At 35.1% G+C, this 19973-nt stretch overlaps 1 protein-coding gene across 1 annotated transcript in view; it reads right to left on the bottom strand.

Moving 5' to 3' along the window:
* Positions 1 to 19973, bottom strand: part of NAALADL2 (N-acetylated alpha-linked acidic dipeptidase like 2) — a 1359315-nt gene that overhangs the window by 1244885 nt on the left and 94457 nt on the right. Inside the window, exon 2 of the mRNA XM_080802354.1 lies at positions 8907 to 8969. The gene's annotated coding sequence lies outside the window, so the exon portion shown is untranslated. The remainder of the gene's footprint in view (positions 1 to 8906; positions 8970 to 19973) is intronic.

Raw genomic sequence — 19973 nt, 5'->3', positions numbered from 1 at the left:
ATAACATAGGCTTGAAAATTCTGAGAGGAAGCTGCCTATGTTCACCAAAACTACCAATCAAGCATGAAAAGAGACTAAAGATATTTCAGATAAGTGAGCAGTCAAAGCACCCTTTCTGAAAAAGCCACAGGAGGCTGGAATGAGATAAAGGTAACATAGGATCCTAAAATCAAAAGCAGGAGAGAAAAGTTGTGGGATCACAGTGTACCGGGCCTCGAAACAACAGTGAAAACCAATGCAGGAGGATGAAGGGACACAACAGGAATATTTCCAGGACAAAAACAAAAACAGCTTAGTGTAGCTAATAGATTATTTCATGAGTTCTGCCTAAATCCATTCCCTTCTTCACTCCCAACCTTTCTCTCTCACCATCAAGCTCAAAAGGAATTTACTTTGTTGGTGTTTCAGAAGAACACTTTTCCTAGTTTCCTCTGGGTTCTGTCACTACTCTCATTTCCTAAGGTAAGGACCAAACTCTTCACTTGGGCTTCTGCTTTCAATAATAAAGGCATTAAAGGGAACGCTTTCCTAAGAACAACAAAAAATCATTTTAAAATGGTATCGATAGCCATTTTATAGACCTGTCATAGAACACTGGGGAACGAATACCAACAGATACAAAGAAGACATAGAAAAAAAATGTGAGAAAGAAAAAAACAAAAAACAATCTTCATACATGTACTGGTTCAGAAATAAATGATACTCAGTAATTATAAATGTAAAAACCAATAATTTAACAAACAACTGTGATGTAACTTTGTGTTTAAAATGGAGGATAATTTGGATGGCTAGGATGTGATCTTAGAGAAATACAGTCTCAACTAACAAAACAAGAAGTCAATGGATAATAACAATTTATATATTAAGTCAATGGATAATAACAATTTATAGATTAACTACATAAGCATAGAACTATCAGAAGAAAAAATTAGAACAGTAGAAACTCATCTCTTAGAGAAGTAGGAATGGAGAGAAGTATTAGAAGATTGTTATTTTTCTTTCATTTTAAGCCTATATAATTTTTTAAAAGATTTTATTTATTTATTTGACAGAGAGAAATCACAAGTAGGCAGAGAGGCAGGCTGAGAAAGAGGGGGAAGCAGGCTCCCTGCTGAGCAGAGAGCCCAAAGCAGGGCTTGATTCCAGGACCCTGAGATCATGACCTGAGCTGAAGGCAGAGGCTTAACCCATGGAGCCAACCAGGCGCCCCAAGCCAATATAATTTTTAAACTGTTTAGATAATACTTACATAAAATGATTAATTAAAAAAATAATTTAATGAAATTCACCCTAAAATTTTGTTCTTTTAGAAGGAAAACATGGAAAGAGATGACAGAGGAAGAGAGATAAGGGACAGAAAGAGAAAGGGAGAGGGAGAGAATGAAGTAAAAGCAAAACAGACAATATTTTGAGAGGACCTATAAAACACCTTGGAAAGTAGCTTTCTCAAAATGTTTTTCATTAAATGCAAACGAAGTAATCAAAGTAATTTAACCTGATTGCTAATTACTGTCTCTGGAATGTGTTAATTATTGTACTATATTTGTAAATAAGAAATAAGCATCAGTAAAATATAGTTTAATTACTTAACACTGTATTTCTTCATTCACTCCCCCAACATACCCGCACACAGCCTACTCTTCTTGTACACAGATATCCACAATTCTCCCAGCCAACCATTCTGCCTCTAATCCCAGCCTAGGTTCCCTTCACAGAAGACCTGTCTTCATAATGACACTCCCAGCCCAAGAACTTAACAGGGTCCATTGTTTAGATTTAAAGGACTCTGCCTGGCTGTGAAGACCTTGACCCTACCTACTTCTCCTCAAATCCAGTAACTGTCCAGGACAAATCCTCTGTTCCGGTCACTGAGATCTGCTTCTTGCATTGCCATTCTCCCTAAGCTTACCTGCAAAGGACTTTTATAGTTCACACTGTTGGTCACCCCAGCAAGGTTTCTATTTACCTCTTTCATCTACCCACATTCTCCCCATCTGTCACAGTCCAGTCAAGCCATATTGGCTCTAACATGCCTTCTCTGAAAATTCCACAGCACACATATTTAACCCTTCTCTAAGGACTTTGATAAACATGCTTTCACCTCAAATTAGCACTTATTTAAATATGCTCTTATTCCCTAATTGTATCCTATTTTTTTCAGTGCCAATTTTGTTTTCCTACTGTAGACAGTTCTGCAGCAGGAAACATTTAACTCTACATTCCATAATACCTAAAATCATAAATGGAGTCCAGTACAGCTTTTTGAATGCTTAAAAATACATTTCACAGCACCCCATGCATTTTTATACACATGCCACATAATCAGGATATGCTGAATGGCTGATTGATTAACCCACTTTAAATTTACCAAGTAAACATATTTTACTTATACAGTTGTCAAGTCCCTAAACTATTAACCTTCATGCTACTTAATTATTGCCTTTCATCTTTTTGACCTGAATCTGGGCTTTAGCATATATCAATCAATGTTGGCGCACGTTCCAATTTTCTAATTTAGAAGAAATTAGACCAGTATGTTAAAATTTAACAAAAGATTACTCAGATATATGGTAATCAAAAATAATCTATTACAAAATTCTTCACTAAATCCTCTTCATAATTTTTAATTTACTTCATTCTGAGTTAAAATTAAATGGATTTTAAAACAAATGGAATGCGGAGCATGGTATAAATGATATTGAGAAGAAGAAGCCTCTGAAAGTTTTCTTTGAAATTTATGTTACCTGAATTTTAATATTTTAGGAACAAATATTCAATAAGAGTTTGGAATTAGAGCGATACAGTAAGAGAGAGCAATGTGAGAAAAGTTTCAGTTCTACTGTAGTGCAAAACCCTGCTTCCAGTAGAACAAATATGTGTCCCAGAAAGAACCTACATTATTCCTGTTTTGAGAGAAGTTTTATTTTAATTCTCCCCTTCCATCTCCATATGGCAAATGGCACATAGATGGGTCACAATTACTAAAAGAAGAAAATTCTATTGAATTTTCTTTTTTTTTTTTTTTAAAGATTTTATTTAATTTGACAGACAAGAGATCACAGGTAGGCAGAGAGAGAGGAAGGGAAGCAGGCTCACGGCTGGGCAGAGAGCCCGATGTGGGACTCGATCCCAGGACCCTGGGATCATGACCTGAGCTGAAGGCAGAGGCTTTAACCCACTGAGCCACCCAGGTGCCCTCTATTGAATTTTCTATAGAAAAAAATCAAAACACCTATTATTAAGAAAACTCACATGTGAGATCCCTAGTATCCAGGCAACAAGTTGTCATGAGTTCTGCTATATTGCTGGGAAAAGGCTTTATCTTAATACACACACACACACACACACACACACACACACACACCTGCTTTTGTCTTAGTTCCTAAAAATCTGCATAGCTATATTAATGAAAAAGAGAAGCCAAATTGGGCATATTAGCATGAACAGCCATTCAATAAACAGCAATGGAATGGAGGAGATTTACAATCCTTTGTGGAGACAATTAAAAACAATTAAAGTTTTCCTTGTCAACAGCCAGCTTTTAATATCGTATATAAAATTCACAAGAGGTCTTCCTGCCAGTAGGATATGTGACTATCAATAGCTTCCACAGAAGACCGTTTTGTTTTGTCCTGCTTGCTCTGCAAGGTTTTTTAACAACTGCCTTTGGTAACTTAAAGACAACATTTGGCACAGAGACTTTGTTAAAATGTACATAGGGCTGCCTGCCAAGGTATAGAACAGGTGCTGCCGGAGTTGGAAGGTGGAAGTGAAAGAAGGAAACCAATAGACAGAGCGAGCTTAGGAAATGACCCCGAAACCCAGCCGCCTGTGCTTGGAGCTGTTACCCCAGCCTGGCCCTGCCAGAAGCCACCCTCCAGCCACAGGTCCAGCTTGTAGTTGTTTACACATCCCCCTGGCAGGCCTGGCTACATCTTCTGCCTTTTTTTCCCTCTTAGTAGAAGAAATTCTATTTTGTGAACTTTGTATTTCATTCCCTATTCTGAATATATAAGGAGTTGGTAATTTTTCTGATTTGTTTGATCTCTTATTTTACAGCCAAGGAAATCATCATTTTTGTCTTATCAGAAATTCTTATTTGTTGTTAAAAGTGATATAGATATATATACATATCTCTCTATATATAAAATAAGGTATTATGGATTGGGGGCTGACATCTTTGGGCTCTTTTTTACATTAAAGAAAGCACAGATGATCCCTGATCTACTACTAAGTCTCAACTTATAATATTTCAACTTTAAGATGGTATGTGAAAGCAAGCCATACACGTTCAACAGAAACCATACTTCAAATTTTGATTTCTAATTTTCTTCCAGGCCAGCGATACGCTGTATGCTACTCCCTTCTGATTCTGGGCAGGCACAGCAAGCCGCAGCTTCTAGTCAGACACGCGATCGTGAGGGAAACAATCCATATGCTTATAACCATTTTTTCTACCACTATGGCCATTCTGTTTTTCACTTTCAGTATTTAATGAATTACATAAGACATTCGACACTTTATTATAGAATAGGCTTTAGTTAGATTATTTGGCCCAAATATAGATTAATGTAAGCGCTCTGAGCACATTTAAAGCAGGCTAAGCTCAGCTATGATGTTTAGTAGGTAAGTTGCATTAAATGCCTTTTGAACTTAGGATATTTTCAACTTATTGATGGGTTTGTTGGGATGTAAACCCATCCTAAGTAGAACCGTAACTCAATTTTTATTTATATATTAGAAACCTATAGCTGTTAAAGACAGAAGATCATGCTTTTGCTAAAAAAAAAAAACAAAAAACAAACAAACAAAAAAAAAACATTTTAGAGGCATCATGAGGACATTTAGAATGCCTTTGTGGTTCACCTTTAACTTCCTCATTGTTAGTATATTTCACTTGGACCAGGTTTAGACCAGAGGCAGGACTGCTAAACTGAGATCAGGTAACAAAAGTTACCTTAGATCAAGTGCTGACCTAGGAAGTATGGAGAAGAAATTCTACGCTAAACACTCCTAAAGTGGAATCCATAATACTTGTGTCTGTGCTATGAAGCCCAAGGCCTCAACTGTAGGGAAGGAAGTCTTTTGCCCTCTACACGTCTGAAGTTGGGGGCCAGGGCCCTGCAAATGAGGCTGACAAAAGAGAGATCAAGAAAAGAAAACCAAGAAAATTCCTTTAGCATGTGCATTGGGTGTACACAAGGGAACACTCAGAGATGAGTAACTCAAAGGGGAGGTTAGAATTTGAGGTCTATATACGTAACCCATGTAGGGAAAAGGAGGGGGAGAAAGGTCTACTATCGAAAAGCAAATCATTTTTTGGAAAAATAAAAGGGCCTTAAGGAATATAAATGGAGGATATGATAGTATTGTGGTAATATCTGTTTGGGTGTGGTAAGCTTAGAGTTGCTTTGTAGAAAGGGATTTAATGACTTTTGAGTTCTTTCAGAAGGTCTGCTTTTAGGCAGATAAGAGATTTCAGGAACTCAAATACCTTCAGCTCAAATTCTTATGCCAAAGAGGCAAATTTGGGGACAGCATATCCTGATCCCCTTCACAACATTCCCAGTTTTATTGCTCTCATTTCTGTTTCTTTTCTACTCATTTACTTTTCTCCTTTCAATTTCTACTCTTCATTTTATTTGTTTTAATGTGGCTATTTTTAACATATATTTTGACTGATAGCAAGCCAGATGAATGTCCACTATTCCATAACACTAGGCAGCATTTCTTTGAGAACTGCCTCTTCCTCATTTTGTAAAATACTGCCATTACCTGATGGACAATGGATTATACTAAGGTTGACACTTTGTAAATGCAACTTGGTATCCTTGTTTATATTTTCTTTATTCCTTAAATATCCTATATAATAAGGTTTTGTATTTTTTAAAGTTTTTTTTTTCATTTTGGAGAAAAAATAATTTAAATGTCCTGCCAAAATTATTGGGTTTATTGAAACTACCAGTTTGTATTTCCTTATCCTTAGGACACCAAAAGACATGAAAGCTGATCTCCTAATCTGTGCAGCTCTGTGTGAGTGTTCACAGTCCTTCCAGAATTAGATGTGGTCACACACACAAAAATTCTCAGAAATGCTCCACTGGTCACAAGGACAATCTAGCAGAAAAATGACCATAAGATAGCACACTTAAAGGAATAATGCCAGAAAAGCTGGTCAAAGAAAAGTGTCTAAAAGCGGTAAGAAATATAGAATCTACTTTTATAACTGATCCCAAAATGTCCATACTATACAATAATATACAGTTGAGCCTTGAACAACATAGGTTTGAAATGGCTCACTTATATGCAGTACTGTAAATATATTTTCCCTTCCTTATAATTTTAATAACCCTTTCTTTTCTATAGTTTACTTTATTCTAATATAGTAAATAATACATATACAAAATATGTGGTAATAGACTTTACATTATCTGTAAGGCTTTCAGTCAATAGCAGGTTATTAGTAGTTACGTTTTGGGAGAGTTTAAAGTTACACACATATTTTCAACTGTTTGAGGTTTGACTCCCCTAGACCAACTTCACACTATTAAAGTAATTGTGTGATTTGTTAATTGACATATTTTTAAAAATTATTTACTTAAGTAATCTCTATACCCAACATGGAGCTCAAACTCACGACCCTGAGATCAAGAGTTGCACGCTCTTCCCACCAGGCCAGCCAGGTGCCCTAATCACCATAATTTTTAAAGTCCCCTCATTAAATTATTTTTGCTTACATAGGAAGTGAAATTTATCTTCTTGATACATTATCTTACATTATATGATTCATAAAATTATAGTTACCATTTCATCTCCCTCATTACAAAAGAAAGCTTTTTTAATGTATTTATTTTGACTATGTATTTTCTAGAGTTAAAAATATATATATATATATATTTTTTTAAGATTTTATTTATTTATTTGACAGACAGAGATCACAAGTAGGCAGAGAGGCAGGCAGAGAGAGAGGGGGGAAGCAGGCTCCCTGCTGAGCAGAGAGCCCGATGTGGGGCTCGATCCCAGGACCCTGAGATCATGACCTGAGCTGAAGGCAGAGGCTTTAACCCACTGAGCCACCCAGGTTCCCTAGAGTTAAAAATATAAATAAATAAAAATTGGATATATTGTTATTTCTTCTACTAAAAATCATTTTCTTCACTTAATCTTACTTTCCTCCAAACCTTTTTTAGTTTAAAGAGAATTTATTGACATATTTTTTACTTACAAGTTGACATGTTGTTTATTGTAAAAATTGTTTTTTATATTGATTTACTTTGATGGAGTCTCTTATTCTAAATCTAAAAGTAAGGAGGAGATGTGGAAAAGAATTCTGCCATTTATGACAAGTGATCAGGGAAAGAAGAGAATATGATCATAAGTAGTCAGGCTTTATGGAAGCCTCTGGTAGATCAACCTGTCCATTTTCCAGACTTTTACATTCAATTCTGTTATCCTACGTCATAAATACTGACAACCTACTATGTGAAAACCACTACAATAGATACTGAGAAAACAAGGTGAATTAACCCAGGTTCTCGTTCATAAAGACCTTATATTCTAGGAAATGTACTTTATTTATATAGGTGTGAAGGAGGAAGAATGGTCTGCCCTCCTTTGTTATATATAATAAGCCAGTGCTGTGAGAATTTGACCAGCCTGATTTGAAGAGAATGTCTCATAGAGATGAAGTATTTCTAGCCTAACTGCCACTATTCACAACCGTATCTAAATTCTTAAGTATGGGTCATGAGGACATTCATGATCTGCCTCTTCCTTAATTCTCCAGACATAGCTCTCTATCTTAAACACTATACTTCAGACATCACAACTGCTCTGCAACTAAAATGTAACACTCTTCCACCTTCTACTGCCACATCACTCCCTGAGCATTCAGCCCTAGCCGGGCTTAGATGCTCACTTCATTTCTCCTACTGTACTTCATGCTTTTTCCAATTGTTTTCATTCATCACACTACATTGTACCTGTCTATTTTTTGACAGCCGCTACCTCTTAAGGTCTTGAGAATTGCATACATATTCTTCACCATCATGTCTTCAATGTAAATGGCACATAACAGGAGTTCGATAAATATCTGTTGAATGAATGATTACTTCAACTTCTATTTTCCAAGAGAAACAGAATATTACTAATTGGTCATTCCATGATCTTTCAAGTAGAAAGCTAAATAATCTCAAATGACGGCACAATCTATAACTAATTATACTGATTAAAATCTCTTAAAGTATAATTATATGAAGATTTACTTTCCTTTAATTTAATATCCATAATAAAAAATGCTGCTAGCAATTTCTAATTAGTTGCTTTTTTTTCCAAATCCATATTAACTTAGGATTCAAGTACCACTGATACATTTATATAAGATAATTTGTATAATTGCTTAGCACAGTATGCGGCTCAGAATAAGACCTCAGTGAGGTTAGCATGTTGGCAGTAGTGCCAGTGGACTGTTTTATGGTGATGGCAATAATGAATGTATATCAATAATGTTATATAAAAATCATATGAAGGACATATGTATCCAAGATAATATAAAAATAAGTAATAAAAATCTAGACATCTATTTCAAAATATGGGAAATGCATAACCATATATCTTCTTTAAAAGTAATCTGGTTATTAGCATTATTATTAGATAAGCATGATAACAACAAACCATTGTACTGAAGAAGAGAATGTGAAATATAATTGCATAATTTTACGGCGCTTTGTAATGCATGGAATAATTCTCTGCAGTGTTCAAAAGTGTAAGTAAACGATATTGACATCTGAATACTTTTTGACAAAAACAGCAGTTACAGAGAGAAAGAGGGGGAGAGGTTTTTATGTTCTCTAACTGTTCAAACAGTTTTACTAATATTTGTAAAAGGTCACCAATAGAGGGCTTACCTGGGGTCAAATGAGTGAAGACCTAAACCATCAAAAGTTATTTCCAATGTCCAGCTGGGAGATCTAAAACAGAGAATAACAAAGACAGTCTGTGACAAAGCTGACACACAGTATTCTGGAAGGAGTGAAATCAATTGTGACATTTTTCATTTATTTGTAAATGCCTCTTTGGCAGTACACTCACTCAAAACGACAGTTGCTTCTTATAGAATAGGGGAGGCGATGGTAAAATAGAGGAATCCTGACAGTTGCTTTAATGAGATTCTGCATTAGGGCTACTCTAACACTTACCCCCAACAAGGAGCTTGCCCTTCATTTTCAGCATCATAACTCAGTAATTTGGAAAATGTTATCTCTATGAAAAACTAAACCAGCCCAGTTCTTAATAGCTACTGCCAAGTTTATTCTCCTCTTATCTTTCAATTAGGAAAAAAAAATTGCAAAGGAAGCATCTAAATAAATGTCAGCCATACAGACCAATTATGTCTTTTTATTAAAAGAGTATTGTTTTTATTAAAAACAGCAATATGGAGTATGACTGAACAAGTCAAGGTACACTCTCCAATAACTCAAAATTTGTTTGAAGATAGTAGGGAGTGCCATTTAAGCTACATCTTAAAAGTCTGTAATTTTAATATTTTAAGTTCTTAAGAGAAAGGAAATTATCAGCAAAGTAGTTTCACTAGTCCTTATAATTTGAGCAACTCTAAACTAAGCAGTCTAAAGATTCCATTTCATTTATCCATTCAATTGTTCTTTGATCATATGCACAGTACTTAGCATAGCTGCAAAGCAACTAGAAAAATACTTCTAAAAAACAATGTAAATTATAATGTGCAGGGAAAACTCAATCCAATCCAGGGCTACCCAGCATCTATTACCTACTAATCAACTAACAGGTATTTACTGAACTGGGGAGCTGTACAAAATCAAATCTCTGTGAACAGCAAGATAAAAAGAACATGCATTTTGGCATTTTATATGCCAATGCAACCCATGGCATCATGGATTCAAATTCTAGATTCCAGAGAAGTAAACTAATTAAGAGACACTGGAGAAGTAACAAGCTTTCATTTCCAATTTTGTTATCCCTAAAGTAGTTAATAATATTTATTGCATGTGATTTTTGCTATGATTAACAAATGTTTGGGGAAGGGATAAAGCACTTAGCACAGTTCCTGGCTCACACATAGTAAGTTGTCAATAAATGGTATACCTATTATAATTATGATGTAATCGTATCATACAAATGATACCTTTCTCAAATACAAGAACATAAGTAGCAACACTAAATAGGAGGAAACCCTGGCTATCAGGATACTATTGTAAGAACTTGAGTTCTACCTCTTCCACTAATAGCCTCTTGGCAACTCAGTTCTCTCATCACAAAAATGGGACTGACATTCTTAAATAAAATTAGCTTGGCTAGGAAAGCTATCTGGGTACTTCAAGTACCCAAACAGTATACATTATTGGAATACGGCCAGTGAATATGGCAGAGAGCACCATTTAAGGTTGGCAAATTAACTGTGGTCTAAGATTTCAGAATGGTAATTTCACCCAGCTGGACAATGTTTAATTTTCAGATAATGTTCAAGAAAGCTGAAAAGCTGCTTGAGCAGATCAATGTATACAGACTCATGAAAGTTTCTGTCTCTTTACTCCATCTTCAGTTTGCCTATAGCACGGGTTCCCAAACTTAGCTATACATCAAATCACCAGGGGCAATTTTTAATGCTAGTATCTATGTGTAACCCAGACCAATTAATACGAAATATTTTTTAAAAGCTTCCTAGGTAATTCTAATGTGCACCCAGGATTTAGAACCACTGGCCTAGAACTGGATACTGTTTCTCCAGTAGACTCTGTTAGCTTTTTACCCATTTTTCCTCTTTTTTTGCTAAGCGAAGCCTTTGATTCACCTTAGGTGTCTTTTTCCTAAGAAACTCTGAAGAGGATGCTTATGCTCAGATTCAGCACAATCTTGATTTAGGCTCAGTGAATCACAGTGGTGCTAATTGCTTTGCCAGTGATTGATTTACGAGTATATATAAAATTATCCATATCTAGCCAAAGACAGAAAGAAAGGTGTTCTGGGACTCCTAGCAAAGTTTCCATCCTCCTAACAAAATGTTCTTTTCCCTGCTGTTATATATGGATATGATGCTTAGAACTGATGTAGTCATCTTGTAGGAACGAAGGAAGTTAGTCTGACAACAAAGCCAACATCTTGAGGATGGCAGAGCAGAAGGATAGAAAGAAACAGAGCCTATGATAGATAATGTCATTCAGCTGCTGAATTAATTTGTCCCACTTCTGGACCTGTTATGTGAAATAAATTCAAGTAGCATCAAAGCACTGTAAACTTACATAGCATCGCAAACAGTATTAAACAAACAAAAAGAGGCATATCCCAAGCCTAAGTTTAGGTCAAAAATTTCTTTCATTGCTTATATTTTGAAATTTTTTTTAAAAGATTTTTGTTTATTCATATGACACAGAGAGAGAGAGAGAGATCACAAGTAGGCAGAAGGTCAGGCAGAGAGAGAAGCAGAAGCAGGCTCCATGCTGAGCAGAGAGCCAGATGCGGGGCTTGATCCCAGGACCCTGAGATCATGACCTGGGCCAAAGGCAGAGGCTTAACCCACTGAGCCACCCAGGTGCCCCTATTTTGAAATATTTTATGAGCTAAACCAACTGGTGAAAAATGTCCCAATTTTTCTTACAAACTAGACAATTCTTAGTTTTATTTAAACAGCTTTATAACATTTATTTTTACTAAGAAATACTGTGTAACATGTGATATAAGAAATTTAATAGCAGATCCTGTCAAATACTTTTTTCAAAAGTATTAATTTGTTCTAGTTTTTTATACACAAACATAATGTACAAAATTAAAATATATTTTTCTGCAGCACATATATATAAATGCGTGCATGTGTTTGCTTTTTTAATTGTTGCCAACCATATGGTGTTTAAAGTGGAGAAAAAATGTTTTTTAATATCCAACCACAACAATCACATGATTTCCTAATAACTGTTTTTGCTTTTAATTGATTCTATATGTAGCTTTTTTTTTTTAGCTTGTATTTTTTGAATGTAGTACGTCTTATTATTAAATGCCCAGATCATAATTTTGGTTTCAAAATGTCCTCTCTTTTTCTAAAGTAGTAATTTCCTGACCCAGAAAATACTAGGGATACTTTAGAATGATGCTTTACTGTCAACCACACAGTTGGAACAAGATTAAAAGGGATTTGTTCCAAAATCTACTATGAAGGTTTAAAGTGACATATACTGTAATCACTATGCTTCAATTTGACATTTTAAATCTGGATGCTTCCAAAATCTCTAAGTTCCTTTGTGTTGCTTCTCCCTCTCTCCATCCCATCTGCAATTTCTGTATTATTTATTCAACAATATGAAAAAAATCACCAGCAATCTTGTGGGAAAGGGGGAAACCAGACTCTCCTTGGTAGTCTTTGCTAGACAGAGAAGAAAACAACGTATTGGGAATTTGAACTTTTGGGAGCAGTCAGAAATGATGAGACAGCAGAAAACAGGAAGTGGAGCTGATAGAAGTCTCCATGATGTGATCTCTTCCCACATAACCCACCAAATCTTCAATTAATTTTAAATTTATAATTGCCATGGCATGTATAATGTGATGAATTTCTTGCAAAAGTCAATGGAGGTTATCCATAGTTTGGTGCAGGACCAATTAAGTGTAAAAATGGTGAAACTAAGTAGGTTCAGTGAAAAAGGGAAAGAGTACTGGAAAAAAAGAAGGGAGAAATTCTGAGAATATTCCCTCCCCCAGAATAGATTACGGTGTGAAACGTGTTCAAGCCATTTTTCCCTCAGTACAGTCTGAGAAATCTTAGTGCATAGTTTTGTCTCCCTCACAATTCTATGAGCTCCTAAGTACAATGCTATCTTGTACTCACTCTTTGAATCATAATAGAACTCAGTAAATGACTGAATTTGATTCAGGTGGGAAAGCTCCACCAAAAAAGGTATTTTTGCCTACTACTTCCAAATTAAGGTAATCTCTATACCCAACTGTCCTTTCCTACAGAAAATTTTAGTAAGACTGACCTCTCAATAGTGTTAAGAACTTGGCAGAACTGAAAAATCTCATGGGCAAGTTTGATTTGGGGTCATCCCCAGATCACTTACTGCTTAGCAGAGGCCCTAGAAGCAAGTATATATTGTTTAGTGTTTTTATTTCTATTATAACTATCCTTAGATAATAATTTCATTTATTTTTTGGACCACCAAAGGACAACCATTAGAATCAGACATTTCATTTCCGAAGTATAAAATTAGCATTGGTTTAAAAGTTTCTACAAATTTTGTAAGAGGAATTTAATATTTTGTAGTTTATTTCTGGAGGCAAGTCCTTATTTCTTGTGAATCCCATTTCATTCATAGAAATATATGAGATGTCTTAAGAACCATTGGTATTTCAATTGTAAATATTAAGGAAAGCTGCATTACAATGCAGACAGGTAATCCTGAGGCCCAGCAGAGCAATAATGATTAATAACACACTCTAGAGGGAGTATAAATTTTAATACTATCTCTCATAAAATCCATGTTTCAAAGGTTACAAAACAGAATCAAGTTTACCAAAAAGTAAATAAATCACCTTGCTTTGGGGTTTCTTCTTTCATCTCTGATTTTTAAATAATCAGCACCATCTCCCCAGAGCAGATAAACTATACTTACCTACAAATGAACTAGAAGAAGTTCTGAAATCCTTACAGAGGACTAACTCTCATCAGATTCTGCTTCTAGTAAATTCCACTCCCAGTGTTTATTCAAATTTACATTTAAAAAGAGAAAGGAGACTTTAGGGAAGTGGCCTTCATAAGGGTTTTATTTGCTGATTATAATGATGATGCACAATGCCTCTTCACAAGATTGCAGGGGTTAGAGGGTAATCCTACTATTGCTTGGGCACTGATGAGAGCTCTGTTTGAGTTCTGATCTCACATCTGGTCTCCAAACTAAGAACTAAAAGAATCCAAAAACTATGCAAAGAGTCATAGAAATTATGACTAAAAACACTATAACTAAATGAGAAAAAGTGAAAGAATATGTGATGAAAATTGTGATGTATTCTGAGAAAAAAGCAACCCAGCATACAAACACAAGGCCAAATAAGCACAAACATCAATAGCTTTATTTTTAATGATGCTATTGGGAACTAACTAGATGACGTTCATGGTAGCTTGTTTATTTGTTTCATTGCTTCTTAATACCCATAATTTTATTCTTTTCATAAATTTACTTCTTTTCAAGTCACAAGAATTATCTAAGTCAATGTGTTTAACCTCAGTAAATTGCTTCAACAAATCAGTTAATAGTTTCACAAAATAATGTGATCATATGAGAGATGAATCAATTGTCCCATCCAATATATTAATAGCCACATTTCCTATTTCCTATATTTGTAATATTTTATCTTCTATAAAGATATTCCTACAATGCTAAACATGCTAAAGGAGTTTAATATATAAATGAAAGGAAAAGAATAACACATGAAACAATATACACTTTCAGTCAACACAGCTGATGCTTTTAGTAAAGTCTAGTGAGGACAGGTAATCTTCCCCACAGAGAAAGTATGAAACTTCAAGTTGAAATAAACTCTCATGGGTGTTGTATTTAGATCTGCCTACTTTACAGATTAGCAAACTTTTTTTTGCAAATGTCCAGATAGTAAATATTTTTGGCTCCGCTGACCTTCTCTGTCGCAACTATTCAGCTTTGCTTCTCCAGTGTGAAACAGCCATAGACAATATGTAAGAGGCTGTGTGAGTTCCAACAAAACTTTATGAGAACAGCTGGAGGGCCAGATGTGGGCTGGGGAACGTAGCTTGACAATCTCTAGTTAGTTCATCATGTTAAAAAGTGATGGATCCCTGGGAATGCAAGCTGGTGCAACCACTCTGGAAAACACTGTGGAGGTTCCTCAAAAACCTGAAAATAGAGCTACCCTATGACCCCGCAATTGCACTACTGGGTATATATCCTAAAGAGACAAATGTGGTGCTCTGAAGGGGCACATGCACCCGAATGTTTATAGCAGCAATGTCCACAATAGCCAAACTGTGGAAAGAGCCTAGATGTCCATCAACAGATGAATGGATAAAGAAGATGTGGTATATATACACAATGGAATACTATGCAGCCATCAAAAGACATGAAATCTTGCCATTTGCGACGATGTGGATGGAACTAGAGGGTATCATGCTTAGTGAAGTAAGTCAATCGGAGAAAGACAACTATCATATGATCTCTTTGATATGAGGAAGTAGAGATGCAATGCGGGGGGGTTGGTGGGAGGTAGGGAAAAAAATGAAAAGATGGGATTGGGAGGGAGACAAACCATAATAGACTCAATTTCAAAAAACAGACTGAGGGTTGCTGGGGGGAGGGGGGACGGGAGAGGGTGGTGGGGAAATGGACATTGGGGAGGGTATGTGCTATGATGAGTGCTATGAAATGTGTAAACCTGACGATTCACAGACCTGTACCCCTGGGGATAAAAATACATTATATGTTTATTAAAATTTAAAAAAAAAAGTGATGGATCCCATTTTTCAATATGAAATAGAAAGCAAGAAAAGAACTGAGGTCAGTTAGAATTTTCACAGATACACCCTGAAATCCCAGAGCATCAGAAACACTTATACTTAAATATATATATTTTTTTAAAAACCTAATTGATAATTTCATTGGCTATTGTTTTATATTAACCAAACAAACTCCTCCCACCAGTAGGACAGATTCCTTAGAAGCCACCAATAGATAAAACTCTTCCTGTTGTCAAATTTCCTTGGCAACCGAAATAATTTTGAAAAGTCCACATATCAATTTTTGACAATTAAAAGCTTACGTACACTTAAAAAGATAAAAATAAAAGATGTTTTTGTATCACTCACATGTGCTCCAATTTTCTACCTCTTTCCTAGAAATCTAGATATTTCACTACATCAGAAAGTAGAACAGAACAAAATTATTATTAATCAAGGACAAGTATCCTTAAGCATCATGACAACTTCTTCCTTTCAATCCACCTTCAATCACAATACACTCAACTTCTGAACAGAAAATGTTAGTAATTATACTATAGTTCTCAATTATTCCAGGGATAAGCTGCTAATAAAACTGTCAATGTTATAAAATACAACTAGTACACACTAGCTATTTAAAAACTCAGCCTACTAAGGGGTGCCTGGGTGGCTCAGTGGGTTAAAGCCTCTGCCTTTGGCTCAGGTCACGATCAGGGTCCTGGGATCGAGCCCTGCATTGGGCTCTCTGCTCCCCTCTTTCTCCGCCTGCCTCTCTGCCTACTTGTGATCTCTGTCAAATAAATAAGTAAAATCTTAAAAAAAAAAAAAAAAACCTCAGCCTACTAAGACTTACTTCTCTATTGTTTTATAAAAAAAAGAACATGATCCAGTTTTCACGAATAACAGTAACAATAATAAATATTGATAAATTATTATAGCCCAGACAGTATTTCAAGTACTATACACTTATTAAATCATTTAATACTCAAGTCAATCCTCTATAATGCAGATAGCATTATTATTCTCATTATACAATAAAGAGAAAACTACCAAAGAGAGGTCTATAGCTTGTCCAAAATCATATGGCTACTAAGCAGCAAAGCTAGGATTTGAAAGCAAGTGTTCTAGGCTCCAAATGCTAATGAGGTCAAGGCCATGATTCAGTGTCCAAAGGAAGGCTAATATACTGGCACAGCCAGTATGCTCTACACTCTAGAAAATGACACTACTGGGAAAGATGATGAAACAAGAACTGGAGGTATATGCAAGAAAGTACAAGTCAAAAGTGGTAGATGATGAGAGAGAAAGAACCTCATGAAACCTTTTAACTGGAGACCCAAAATCATTTATCCAACAAATGCTATGGGTCAATAATTCTCCTTGTAGACATGACAAACACATTTATTTCAGGGTTTAGAATCAGGCTGTTTAAATCCTAATTCCACACTACTTACTAGGTCATTTTTTCTTTTATTATTTATAATTTATGAAACTCAGACTCCTCCTATGTAAAATAAGGATAAAAATCAGAACTGTTTTTCAGGGATGTTATGAAGATTAAATAAGCTCATAGGGGCCTGATATGCAGTAGGTGCCCCTGAAATGGTAGGTGTTATTATTAATCAGGGTTTTGTTTGTTTTTAATTACAGAAGTGGCAAACGGTGGTTATGTTAAAAGATATCTGGATAATCTGGATTATCTGGATAAAAAGATAAAAATAAATCCAAACATTTAAATGGCTTCTCTATATAACTTTGAGTTTCTCAAAATTTACTGATTACTTCCTATACGCTAGAAATCACATGTGAAAAAAATAAACCCAGTTATGATTAGTCATAAAAACAAACTCTCTGGAAGACTGAATTTTTCACTTTCATCTGAACATATTACATGTATGCAACTATTAAGCTATTTCAACTCACAGAGCTTTCTACCTTGTCTGTGACTACAGTAAGCTTCCATAATCCCTTCAGTCTTCTGCAAGCCTTACAGGGCCAGGCAGGCTGAATACCCCTTCCCACCTGCCATCTGCTTACTTCCAGTTTAAAGCAACTTCCTTCTTCCATTTTCCCCAAAGTGTCATAGAAATTATTATCATTTATCACTGTCTATGTGTACACCAAAGATAGAAAAGAATTGTATTACTGAATGCCATCTGATATATTTGTGATTAAATAAGGAGGTGGTGACAAACATATTTTAATGTAGCTAAATCATATGCTACTAAAATTTTTAACATGATATTAATGATGTAACATTGAACACAATCATAAAGAAGCAGATCATATTTCAAAGAACTTTGGTTAATTCAAAAGAGAGGAAAAAATAGAAAGACATGCATATGAACAAAAAAAAAGGAATAAAAAGACCAATCATATTCATGGAAACAAAGTCTTTTTGTTTTGTCATTTTCTCTTACCAGAATGTCCAAATAGATAATTTTCCAAAGAATATGTGCAAATGGCCATGGCCAACAAGCACATGACAAGAGGCTCAACATCACTAATCATTAAGAAATGCAAATCAAAACACAGTGAGATTATCACCCCAATCCTGTTACAATGGCTATTATCTAAAAGACAATAAATATGTGTTGGTATTTGGAGAAATAGGGAGAAATAGTAAATGGAGAAAAGGGAACTCTTACACATTGCTGCTGAGAAGGAAAATTGGTGTAGCCACTATGGAAAGCAGTGTGGAAGTTCCTCAAAAAATTAAAAGTGGAACTATAATACAATCAACATTTTATCCAAAGAAAATGAAAACACTAATTTGAAATGACATATGCACCCCCCACATTCACTTTAGCATTTATTTATAATATTTAAAACCAGGAAACAACCAAAATGTCCATACATAGATGACAAATGGGTAAAGAAATATACATATATACACAGATACACAATGGAATATTTTTTAGCCATAAAAAAGAGTGAAATCTTGCCATTTGCAACAACATGTATTGACCTTCAGGGCATTATGCCAATTGAATTAAGTCAGACAGAAGAAGATCAATACCATTTGACCTCACTGATATATGGACTCTTAAAAAACAAACAAACAAACAAACAAAAACAAGGTTACAAATATAGAGAATAGATCAGTGGTTGCCTAAGGTAAGGAGTAGGAAAATGGGTGAAGGGGGTTAAAAGGTACAAACTTCCACTTCTGAAATAAGTCATAGGGATGTAATGTACATCATGGTGACTGCAGTAAATAATACTGTATTGCATACTTGGAAGTAGCTAGGAGAGTGGATCATGAAAGTTCTCATAACAAGAATAAAGAATTTTGTAACTATGTATGGTGACAGATGTTAACTGGATTTACTGTGGTGATCATTTTGCAATATACCAAAATGTCAAATCATTACTTTGTACATCTGAAACTAATATAAAGTTGTGCCAATTATATCTCAATACAGAGAGAACAAAGTACATATTGTTCTTTTTCTATTCTGTCCCCAAACTAACTTTGAAAAGAGAGAAAAGTAAAATAATGGTACAGAATCATACCATAATGATGACTAAAATAATAAGAAACATAATGATATTGTTATATTTAAGCCCAAGTTGGCAGTGATCTTTCAACATAAGAGTAGCAGAGTCATAAATAAAGAATATCCCATAGATGAGATAAATAGGCAGCATAAAGCCTCAGGTGGGTTAGAGTTAATGTGATTAGTTCTGGCGCACAGCAAAATCCCATAAGACAGAATTTGTCTTTCATCTCTTTTCTATTCATCCAGCTAGCACTAAGCAGTTATTCTTCCTGTCACTCCATTTTTGTCATCCTATTTTAGGTTCTGTTTTTAAACTTAAACAAACCTGTTACATATCTTTGTTACTGGATAGCTTAAACAAAGTACATTTACACAAGAGAGAGGTAGACAAAAATTCCAGAATACTTCATTAGGTGACCATCACTGATCTCCACCTTTAGGGAGGTTATTTTTGATGTGCATTAAGCCAAAATTATACTGAAATGATAGAATATGAGTTATGGCTATAAAAAATTGAATTTATTAGGTATAACCAGGACTTATGTATATGAATTATTTGTTTTCCTCATGGAGACTCTACATTGATCCCATTGGTACTGCTATTGTCAAAGCATTTTTTTTTGTCAAAGCATTTTTAATAAAACAAATGAGTTTGTTAAATATCAATCTCATCACCTAACAGAGCTAGTTGCCTCTAAGTTCACAATTAGTGTGATGTGACCACAAAAACAGTCCATTCAAACTCTGACTATATTAATATCAGGACAAAGTAGAGGACACATAATAATTCCACTGCATTCTATGGGACACATAGAATGCCATTGTACGTGGCATTTTTTGAAAGGGATACTGAAAACAGGCAGGTAAGAGACAGACAATGAAAGAAAGACAGGAAACAGAAAAAGAAACAAACAAAACCTGTCATAAATTCACAAAATTTCAACAACTTGCCAAGGGCTAATCTTGATCTTAATGTTGAA

The sequence above is a fragment of the Martes martes genome, assembly GCF_963455335.1.
Source record: "Martes martes genome assembly, chromosome: 1".
NCBI classification, from domain to species: Eukaryota; Metazoa; Chordata; class Mammalia; order Carnivora; family Mustelidae; genus Martes; species Martes martes.
The sequence above is the reverse complement of the archived record's forward strand: the minus strand, read 5'-3'. Positions and strand labels throughout refer to the sequence as shown.